The 9,767-nt window shown below is 35.7% G+C and overlaps 1 pseudogene; it reads left to right on the forward strand.

Moving 5' to 3' along the window:
• The first annotated feature begins 8,935 nt into the window (after positions 1 to 8,935).
• Positions 8,936 to 9,547, forward strand: LOC146998120 (uncharacterized; annotated as a pseudogene).
• The last annotated feature ends 220 nt before the right edge of the window (positions 9,548 to 9,767 follow it).

Raw genomic sequence — 9,767 nt, forward strand, 5'->3', positions numbered from 1 at the left:
CGTTCATTTCAGTTTTCCAACATTAGAAGGTTCCGAAATACCTTCTGAATTCAAAGAGAGATCGTGTAGAGCGTTCATTTCCAGTTCTCCAAGATCAGAAGAAGAGGGTCCGCTTTTCCCAAAAGGGCTTTCCGTATTCAGAGACAGCGAAATGCAGACTTCAGTTTTCTCCCTCCCCGAGAATAGAGGGTCCCAAAATGGCTTCCCATTTCAAAGAGAGAGGGAGAGGCGTTCATTTCCATTCTCCAAGATAGGGTCGTCTGCATTTTTCCCAAAATAACTTCCCGATTCAAAGAGAGAGAGAGAGAGAGTAAAAGGGTGTGTAGAGCGGTCATGTTCATTCTCCAAGATAGGGTCGTCAGCTTTTTCTCAAAATGGCATCTCCCCATTCAAAAAGAGATCGTAACCAATTTTTTCCAGTTTTTTCCAAGATGGGGGGGAGAAGAAAACCTAGGATGGAATAACACGACACACAGAGAGAAAGAGAAAAAAAAACGCCATCTTGTCATTTTCTGATAGGGTACCGGTGTTCGAATACTTTTGTGACCGACTGTACCTCCTAGCCCCATTACAGAACAATGGAGTAAGCGGGATCGGCAATGTCGTGCGATGATAAATTTATTTATCGAAGACAGCCAAATAATTCACATTAAACATGAAACTACTGCTAAAGCTACCTGAGAAAAGCTTAGACAAGTACATGAAAGGTCTAATCTTTCAACTAAACTATTTCTTTTGCGAAAGCTTTACAGTTTGAAGCTTGAAGAAGACGGAAATATGCAAACACATATAAACACATTACTGGAGTTAGTCGATAAACTCAATTCAATAGGTGAGAACATAAAAGACGAACACGTTTCGGCACTTTTGCTTTGTTCAATGCCTAGTTCTTACGATACGCTCATTACGGCTCTTGAAGCCAGAGCAGAATCGGAACTGAATCCAGAATTCTTAAAAGGGAAATTAATTGACGAATTTAACTAGAGAATTGAAAATAATTCATCAGATTCAAAGGCATTTAAAGCCTCATTTCAAAACAAGACAAAGAGAGAAAAGTTTTGCTCATATTGTCATAAAAATAATCATTTTAAATCAGAGTGTTATCATCTAAAATCGAAACAAAGAAATGAACCGCGCCAAAGCTCAAAGAAAACATACGCGGATTCTAAAACACGCCAAGCAAAGCATGTCGGTAACCTCGCGATGAATCAACAACAAACAAAAATTAAAACACCGAAAATCGAATCCAGATGTGACAGCGTCGCTATGTCTATTAACTACACCGTACTTCAATCATCCGAGAGTTTTATTTTCGACAGCGGAGCAAGTAATCACCTGGTAAATAATAAGAAATATTTCACGGAATGTAAACACATAAAATCCGTCAGATATTATAACTGCGAATGGGCAATGTATTAAATCAACGGCGATAGGAACTGTCCGTTTTAAAACATTAAATGCTAAAAAAAATAACTGAAATTGTATTATCGGAAATTTTATACGCTCCTGAATTAGAAACGAAATTAATCTCAGTTAAGAAAATAACAGAAAAAGGACTTTCCGTTCTGTTTGAAGGAAATAAACGTATGATCGCGAAAGGAGATCAGATTAGTCTAGAATGTCACGCAACTAATAATCTTTACCAAATTAAACCAATAGACAGGAATAATGAACCATCAGTTCATGTAGCATTTCAGTGCAAAAATGAGAACTGTGTTCAACTTTGGCATAGACGCGACGGCCACAGAAACGATGACGCAATCAAACAACTTGTAAACAAAGAACTCGCTGAAGGAATTAAACTAGATAATTGTAAACATGATACCAAATGCATTCAGTGCATAAAATGTAAACTAACTGATTTTCCGTCTCCCAAAGAATCGAAATTCAGAGCATCTAAACCGCTAGAACTCGTTCACACTTGATGTTTTAGGACCAGTACAAACACCGTCTGTCAGTGAATACCTATACTTCGTAACTTTTATTGATGATTACAGCAGGTTCACAATGATTTACCTAATGAAAAAGAAAAATGAAGTAATTTCTAAACTAAAACAATTTATTGCTCTTACAAACAATAAATTCGGGAGAAAGGTAAAAACGCTAAGAAGTGATAACGGTGGTGAGTACACAAATAAGGAACTTGAAGAATATCTTATAAAACATGCTATAAATCACCAGCTTACTGTACCGTATTGTCCAGCACAAAATAGAGTAAGTGAGCGCAAAAATAGGTCTTTGATGGAGATCACAAGATGTCTTTTAGCTGACTCAGGTTGTAGCGAAGCGGTATCTTAACTTTAAATTAATAAACCTAAGAATACATCACTGCGAGTGGACTGTAAAATTTAACCTTTATTCGCGGTTTGAACTTTCGAACACAACACAGCACAAAGTAAAACGACAGAGTTACAATTAGCGGTTTTAAGAATGCAAGAACAAAATGCGAACTACGCATACAATCTGCGCATTGCGAAATAATATCTCACAGACAGGCAGAGAGCTCTGGTGGCTGAAACATTCCGCCCGGCGTTGAAACATCGTTTCAAACTAAATAGCTTTTACAAAATGAAATTATCATAACAATATTAAATTATGCAAAAATGTATCATTAAAATATTCACAAGAAAACATAATATGTAATTATGCAATGAAACTAAATTATTCTCAAAACAGATGCACAGAAGCCTTGATACAATTCAGGAACTTATATAGCTAAAGCAAAGTACAAAGTTATAATGCTTTAGGAAAAAAACTTAATCGTTGATAGGCAAAACACTGAGTTTGTGAATTGGCCTTTTGAAAACTCCGTTAGCGGTTTTGATCTTCACGATACGCACAATATTATCTGAGCTAGGAAAAACTTCCTGGTTTTCCTCTTCGAGACACAAAGCGCTTTAAAGCGGCAATAAATGATTCTGATGATTACCTACTAATTCAATATGTATAGCTCTTGTAGTAAAACACACGAAAACACAAATGTAGCATTTCATTGGTTTTACTCCTCGACCTTGCCTGGGCTTCACTTGAAATGGCCCGGCGTAGTCAATTCCAACTTTGGAGAAAACCTTTGACGGAACGACTCTAGACGATGGTAAATCAGACATTATCTGGGTAGATGTTTTAGCTCGTACACGATGACATTTCACACATTTCCAAATCTGTTGTCTTACAATTGACCTAGCGTGGATTATCCAATATTCTCTTCTAATTACTGATAACAATAGCAGGGGGCCTGCATGAAGATGGAATATATGAAAATGATTCACTATAATCTGTGTTATGTGATGTTTCTTGGGCAACAAAATAGGATATTTTCTGTCCTGCGCGATGTTGGATTGTCTTAATCTTCCTCCAACGCGTATAAGTCCATTCTTATCGATAAACGGGTTCAAAGAAAGGATCTTACTATTTGAGTTTAACGGTTGATTCTTTTTCAGAAGATTATATTCATTAAAAAACTCATCCATTTGAACTACTCTAACAATTGCATTTCTAGCGTACTGCAATTCTTCGGTTTTAAGGTAACCCTTAATTCTTGTTGCGGTAGATTTAGCTGAATTATTCGCAAACCGAAAACACCATGCGATGATTCTTTTAAGTTTCAAAAATGATGAAACTTCATTAAGGACTGGAATTTGCGAAGCGACTGTTCCAATTGAACAAGAAATATTTTTCCGTTGTTCCCTTAAAGACTCTTCTGAAAATGGTAAGTTGATAGAGAATGGAATATTATTTGAATTAAGCCACTGAGGACCTGTCCACCACAAGTCATGAGTAGAAAGTTCTGAAGGCAAAAGACCTCTTGATGCGCAATCAGCTGGATTCTCCTTTCCTTTTATGTGATTCCAATGCGATGAAGGTAAGACTGATTGAATTTCTGAAACGCGGTTGGCTACGAAGGTTTGCCAGCGTGTTGGTTCTGATTGTATCCAGGACAAAACTATCATTGAATCACTCCATGCGTAAATACTGTCAACATGAATTTGCAATGAATTCTGCACAGCTTGAACCAAATGCACTAATAGAACTGCAGAGCAGAGTTCTAAACGAGGAATAGAGATTACTTTCAGGGGAGCTACGCGAGTTTTTGATGTTAGTAGCTGCACCGAAATTGAAGAATGATTTGAAGACTTTAAATAAATCACTGCGGCGTAAGCTTTCTCTGATGCGTCACAGAAACAATGAAGTTCTACATTTGTAGATTTGGGCAATAATACTCTCGTAGGAATATGAATGCATTCAAGATTTGCGATATCTTCACAATAGATTTTCCATCTTTGATTGATTTCATCTGGCAAGGGATCATCCCACGAGATTTGTAATTTCCATATGTCTTGAAGCAAGATTTTTGCAGCAACTATAAAAGGTGCTAACCAACCAAGTGGATCAAAGATTTTCGAAATAGAAGATAAAATTATTCTTTTAGTAGAACACTCTCTGTTTTCGAGATTTCCAAGGTGGCAAGTAAACTCGTCTTGCGTTGGATACCACTCCAAACCCAATAATTTTATTGATTTAGTATCAACTACTGCAAATAAAGAATTTGAGTTCCGAGCACTCAAAGCAGTTTCCAAAATCGAGCGATCATTAGTACACCATTTATGAAATTGAAAGCCACCTTTTTGTAAAAGTTCACTCAGTTGTGAAATTAACTCTACTGCGTCTTCTACTGTGTCTGAACCAAATAGGACATCATCAATATAACAATTGTGTAATATTATTTCAGCTGCCTTTGGGAATTTAGTTCCTTCGTCAATTGTTAGTTGTTTGAGTACGCGAGTAGCCAGGTATGAAGCGGAAGTAGTGCCGTACGTAACTGTGCACAACCTGTAAGTTTTAATCGGCTTCGATGGATCATCTCTCCAAAATATTTTTTGGTAATCGCGATCTTCATCATGAATTTGAACTTGTCGATACATTTTCAATAAGTCGCTAGCAATGGCTATGGGATAGCATCTAAACCTCAAAAGAATAGTAAATAAGTCGTCTTGTACCTTGGGACCATTCATTAGCGTGTCATTAAGCGATATCCCTGATGTAGTTTTGGCACTAGCATTGAAAACGACGCGTAGTTTTGTGGTAAGACTGGATTCTTTTAGCACGTGATGATGAGGTATATAATAATGAAAATTTACTTTATCTGGATTATCATCGGATAATTCTTCCATGTGTCCAAGTGATAAATATTCGGACATGAAGTCTTTATACTGTTGATATACTCCAGGAGTTTTTATTAATTTTTGTTCCAGACTAAGAAACTTGCGAAAGGCTGATGGTCTGGAATTACCTAACTCATTTCTTTTAGGCTTGAATGGCAGTTTTACTGAGTAACGACCCTTTTCACTACGCACGTGATTTTCCACGAAATGATTTTCACACAATCTTTCCTCTTTAGTTAAAGGTTTCGATGTGGGAATTTGTTCCAAATCCCAAAATGATTTAACTAATTCCTCCGTGTTTACGTTTAGCGTATTGACTGAAACCTGCTTACGGTTTGGGAATTCAAAATGTGTAGTTCCAGCAATTATCCATCCTAACTTAGAACAACATGCAAATGGAAGATTTTTGCCCCTTTTAATTACCTCGCCATTTATTAAAGTAAGGAATACGTTAACTCCAAGTAAAATATCAATTTCTCCTGATTCATGAAATGTAGGATCTGCTAGAGTTAAATCCTGGAAATTTTCATATAAATTCAAAGGTAAAGTTACACTTGGAATGTTTCCTGTAATTTTGTCTATTATGTAAGCGGATGTTGAAATTCTGTAATTAGTATTAAAATGAGGTGTAAACAACAAGTCAACTTCTCCAGTAGTAGTTGTATTGAAAGTACCTAAGCATGACACTAATATCTTCGAATCCTTTATGCTCAATCCTAAATTGATAGCTGTTTTCCGACGAATGAATGATTTTTCACTACCTGAATCTAGTAAACATCTACAATTTATGAATTCCTGGTTTGAGTTTTGAACCTTAATTAAAGCAGTACACAAAAGTACATGACTACGTTTACCATTAGCATGAGCTCCAAAATGTTTATTTTCATAGTTGTTTGCACAAACAGTTGGAGAAACCCCACTCAAGCTGTTTTCTGGTTTAATTTGCGATTTCGGAACAAACACTTGTGCTTCCGGTGAAGGGAATCTAGATGCATTTTTTGGTTTGAAATTATTTTCTAAATGCAAAATGCTATGATGATGCTTAAAACAATGCTTGCAGGTGTTTGCACTCTTACACATTTTAACTTTATGGACATTAGACAAACAATTAAAACAAAGTTTATTAGTCTTAACAAACTCTATTCGTTTTCGCACTGGTAAATTTAAAAAATTAGAACACCTGTATAAAAAATGATCTTCTTTACAAAATAAGCAGGTAGAATTAGAAATCAGAGAAGTAACCCTATTATACACTGGTTTATCTGATTTATGCGTTTTACTAACTAAAGGTTTACTGTTCTGTAATGTTCTAGCGTAATTCTTCAAAAATTCTATCAAGTCATTCAACTTTGGTATTTCATCTTTTTTTAATTGACGCTCCCACCACAACTTTGTCAAGTTTTTGCAAAATAATATACAACAACAAAGTATCACTAAAATTATCTATCCTTTGATCTAATATTTCCAATGAGCGAGTTATTTCGTTTACGTTATCTACTAAACTTAATATCGAGGATGCAGATTCCGTTTGTAATTGTGAAACGTTAAGAATTCTTTTAATAAAAGCAAATATCTGTTCTCTCTTATTAGAAAATCTCTCTTCTAGTAAATTCCAAGCAATACTGAAATTTTGATCAGCTATGGGAATTGACTGAATAATGCGATAAGCATCATTTTTCAAAGAACTCTTTAAATATTGTAATTTTTGAGCTCCAGAAAGATTTGGATTGTTGCGAACACTAGCGTTAAATAAATCTTTAAATGTTATCCATTCAGTTAAATTTCCGCTAAATCTGGGTAAAGATAATTTCGGTAACTTTAAACTTTCAGAGATTGATTCAGGTACGACAGGTTTGTCGCCATTTGCATTTACGACCTTGTAAACCTTTAACTTACGAATAATTTTTAAGTGAACCTCCTCAATTTTCTCTAAAATCGACTGTTCTTCGTCAACGAAAGTGTCTATTTTTTCATCATCACAATTTGTATAAATTTCTCTAAATAGAGATTTAAAATCTTCCTTAAAGATTTTACATTTTTCTAAGATTAATTCAGCTTCAGCATTATCTAAGTTATCATAATCTATTCTCTCAATGAATTTAATTAACTGTGTTTTCAAAATTTTCTTTCGTTTTTTTTCTATATCTGACATTTTGAAAATATTCTAAATTCTCGATTTTACTAATACTTTAAACACAACAATAGTAGCAATAAGGAAATCTCAAATGCAATTAAAATGCGTTAGCTATTTCACTCACCTCGAACATTGTATGCATTCCGTAAGTCTTGAGAATTCCAAACCGAAATTGCATTATCAACTCCATTACGGACACGTAGAATTCTTATTCACAAGCGCGGGTTTTTCTCGAAGCTCCGGCGTATGACGACCAAATAATGTAGCGAAGCGGTATCTTAACTTTAAATTAATAAACCTAAGAATACATCACTGCGAGTGGACTGTAAAATTTAACCTTTATTCGCGGTTTGAACTTTCGAACACAACACAGCACAAAGTAAAACGACAGAGTTACAATTAGCGGTTTTAAGAATGCAAGAACAAAATGCGAACTACGCATACAATCTGCGAATTGCGAAATAATATCTCACAGACAGGCAGAGAGCTCTGGTGGCTGAAACACAGGTCAACCTCACAGATACTGGGTCGAAGCAGTGCTGACTGCAAATTATGTACAGAATCGTATGGCTACAAAACCAAATGCAAAAACTCCATACGAATTATGGAATAACAAGAAACCCAACCTCTCTCATCTGAGGACTTTGGGGTGCAAGGCTTTTGCTTACACCCAGAAATCTAAAAGAGTTAAACTGAATGACACTGCTGTAGAAGGCATACTCGTTGGCTACGACAGCAGAAGTAAAGGCTACAGAATTTTAATTCCTGGAGACAAAATTATAATAAGTCGATCTGTACGATTTATTGAAGACACTGAAGCTAATGAGCCTGTATGCATCTCTTTAAAACAGGATGAAGAAAATTCTAAGGAAGAAAGCTCAAAACGGGAAATAAAAATAGAAGAACCCGAAGAGGAAGAAATATCAGAACACAAACCTTTGGAACCTTTGGAAGAAGAACCTTTGGAACTCAGAAGATCGAACAGATTCACAAAAGGTAAACCTCCTGATCGCTACGGATTCCATGCCAAATATCCAATCTCCTCCGAACCCAAAACCTGGAAGGAAATTCAAAGTTTGGAAGAAAATGAAAAACAAAAATGGCTAACAGCTGTTCGAGAAGAAATTAATTCACTAGAGAAAACAACACTTGGGAATTAGTTGATTTACCAATAGGATGCAAATGGTCTTTCAAGACAAAGCTCAATGCAGAAGGAAAAATTGAAAGATACAAAGCCAGATTAGTCGCAAAAGGATTTAGCCAGAAGTTTGGATCTGACTATGATGAAACCTTTGCTCCTGTAGTAACATTCACAACGCTACGAGCCTTCCGATGTGCAGCTTCGTATAAGAATATGTCTGTCAGACATATCGATGTCAAAACAGCTTTCCTTCATGCAGCACTAGAAGAAGAAATTTACATGACTCAACCCGAAGGATACTCAAAAGCTGGAAATGAAAATAAAGTTTGCAAGCTGAAGAAATCTATGTATGGTTTAAAACAAGCCGCTAGAGCTTGGAATCTGAAAATTGGAAAAATACTTCTAAACATGTCATTTAAACAAAGTAAAGCAGACCCATGCTTGTTTTACAAAAATATCAATGGAAAATTCACATATATAATATTATATGTAGATGATATGCTTGTAGGAAGTGAAAGAGAAGAAGATGTAATGGAAACAATCCAACAATTCAACGCTAAATTCGAAATCAAAAACCTAGGAGAAGTCACCTACTATCTCGGCATAAACATTGAAAGATTTAAAGATGGAACTTTTGCCATAAACCAAAAGAATAAAATCGAAGAAATAGTTCAAAAGTTTGGACTTCAGAACGAAAAACCAACATATACGCCAATGGAAACAAATTACTGCAAACTAGAAGCTGAAGATGATCTTCTAGAGGATAATACAGAATACAGACAAGCAGTAGGGGCATTATTATATATTGCAACAATCAGCAGACCAGATATAGCATGTGCAGTCAATCTACTGAGTAAAAGAAACGAAAAACCTCGAAACACCGATTGGAATGCTGTCAAGAAACTCATTCGATACTTGCACACAACTAAAGACTTTAAGTTGGTCTCTAACAGAATTCAAGAACCTATACTAACTGCATATTCGGATGCAGATTGGGCAAATGACAGAACATCAAGAAAATCCATTAGCGGATACATATTCAAACTAGGAAATAACTGCATTTCATGGAGCAGCAAACGTCAAAACTGCAATTGCACTATCCTCAACTGAAGCAGAATATATTGCAGCAGCTAATACAGCACAAGAAGCGCAATGGCTGTTAAATTTGCTTAAAGATCTAGGACTAAAACAAAATCTGCCGATTACTCTTTATGAAGATAACAAATCGTGCATCAAACTATCACAAACGGAGAAAAATAGCTCCAGAACGAAACATATAGACGTGAAATACCACTACCTGCGTGAACTTCAACAAAACGGGATCCTGTGC

The sequence above is a fragment of the Stegodyphus dumicola genome, chromosome 3, assembly GCF_044657685.1.
Source record: "Stegodyphus dumicola isolate Sdum_Otavi_A_Nest chromosome 3, ASM4465768v1".
Classification (NCBI taxonomy): domain Eukaryota; kingdom Metazoa; phylum Arthropoda; class Arachnida; order Araneae; family Eresidae; genus Stegodyphus; species Stegodyphus dumicola.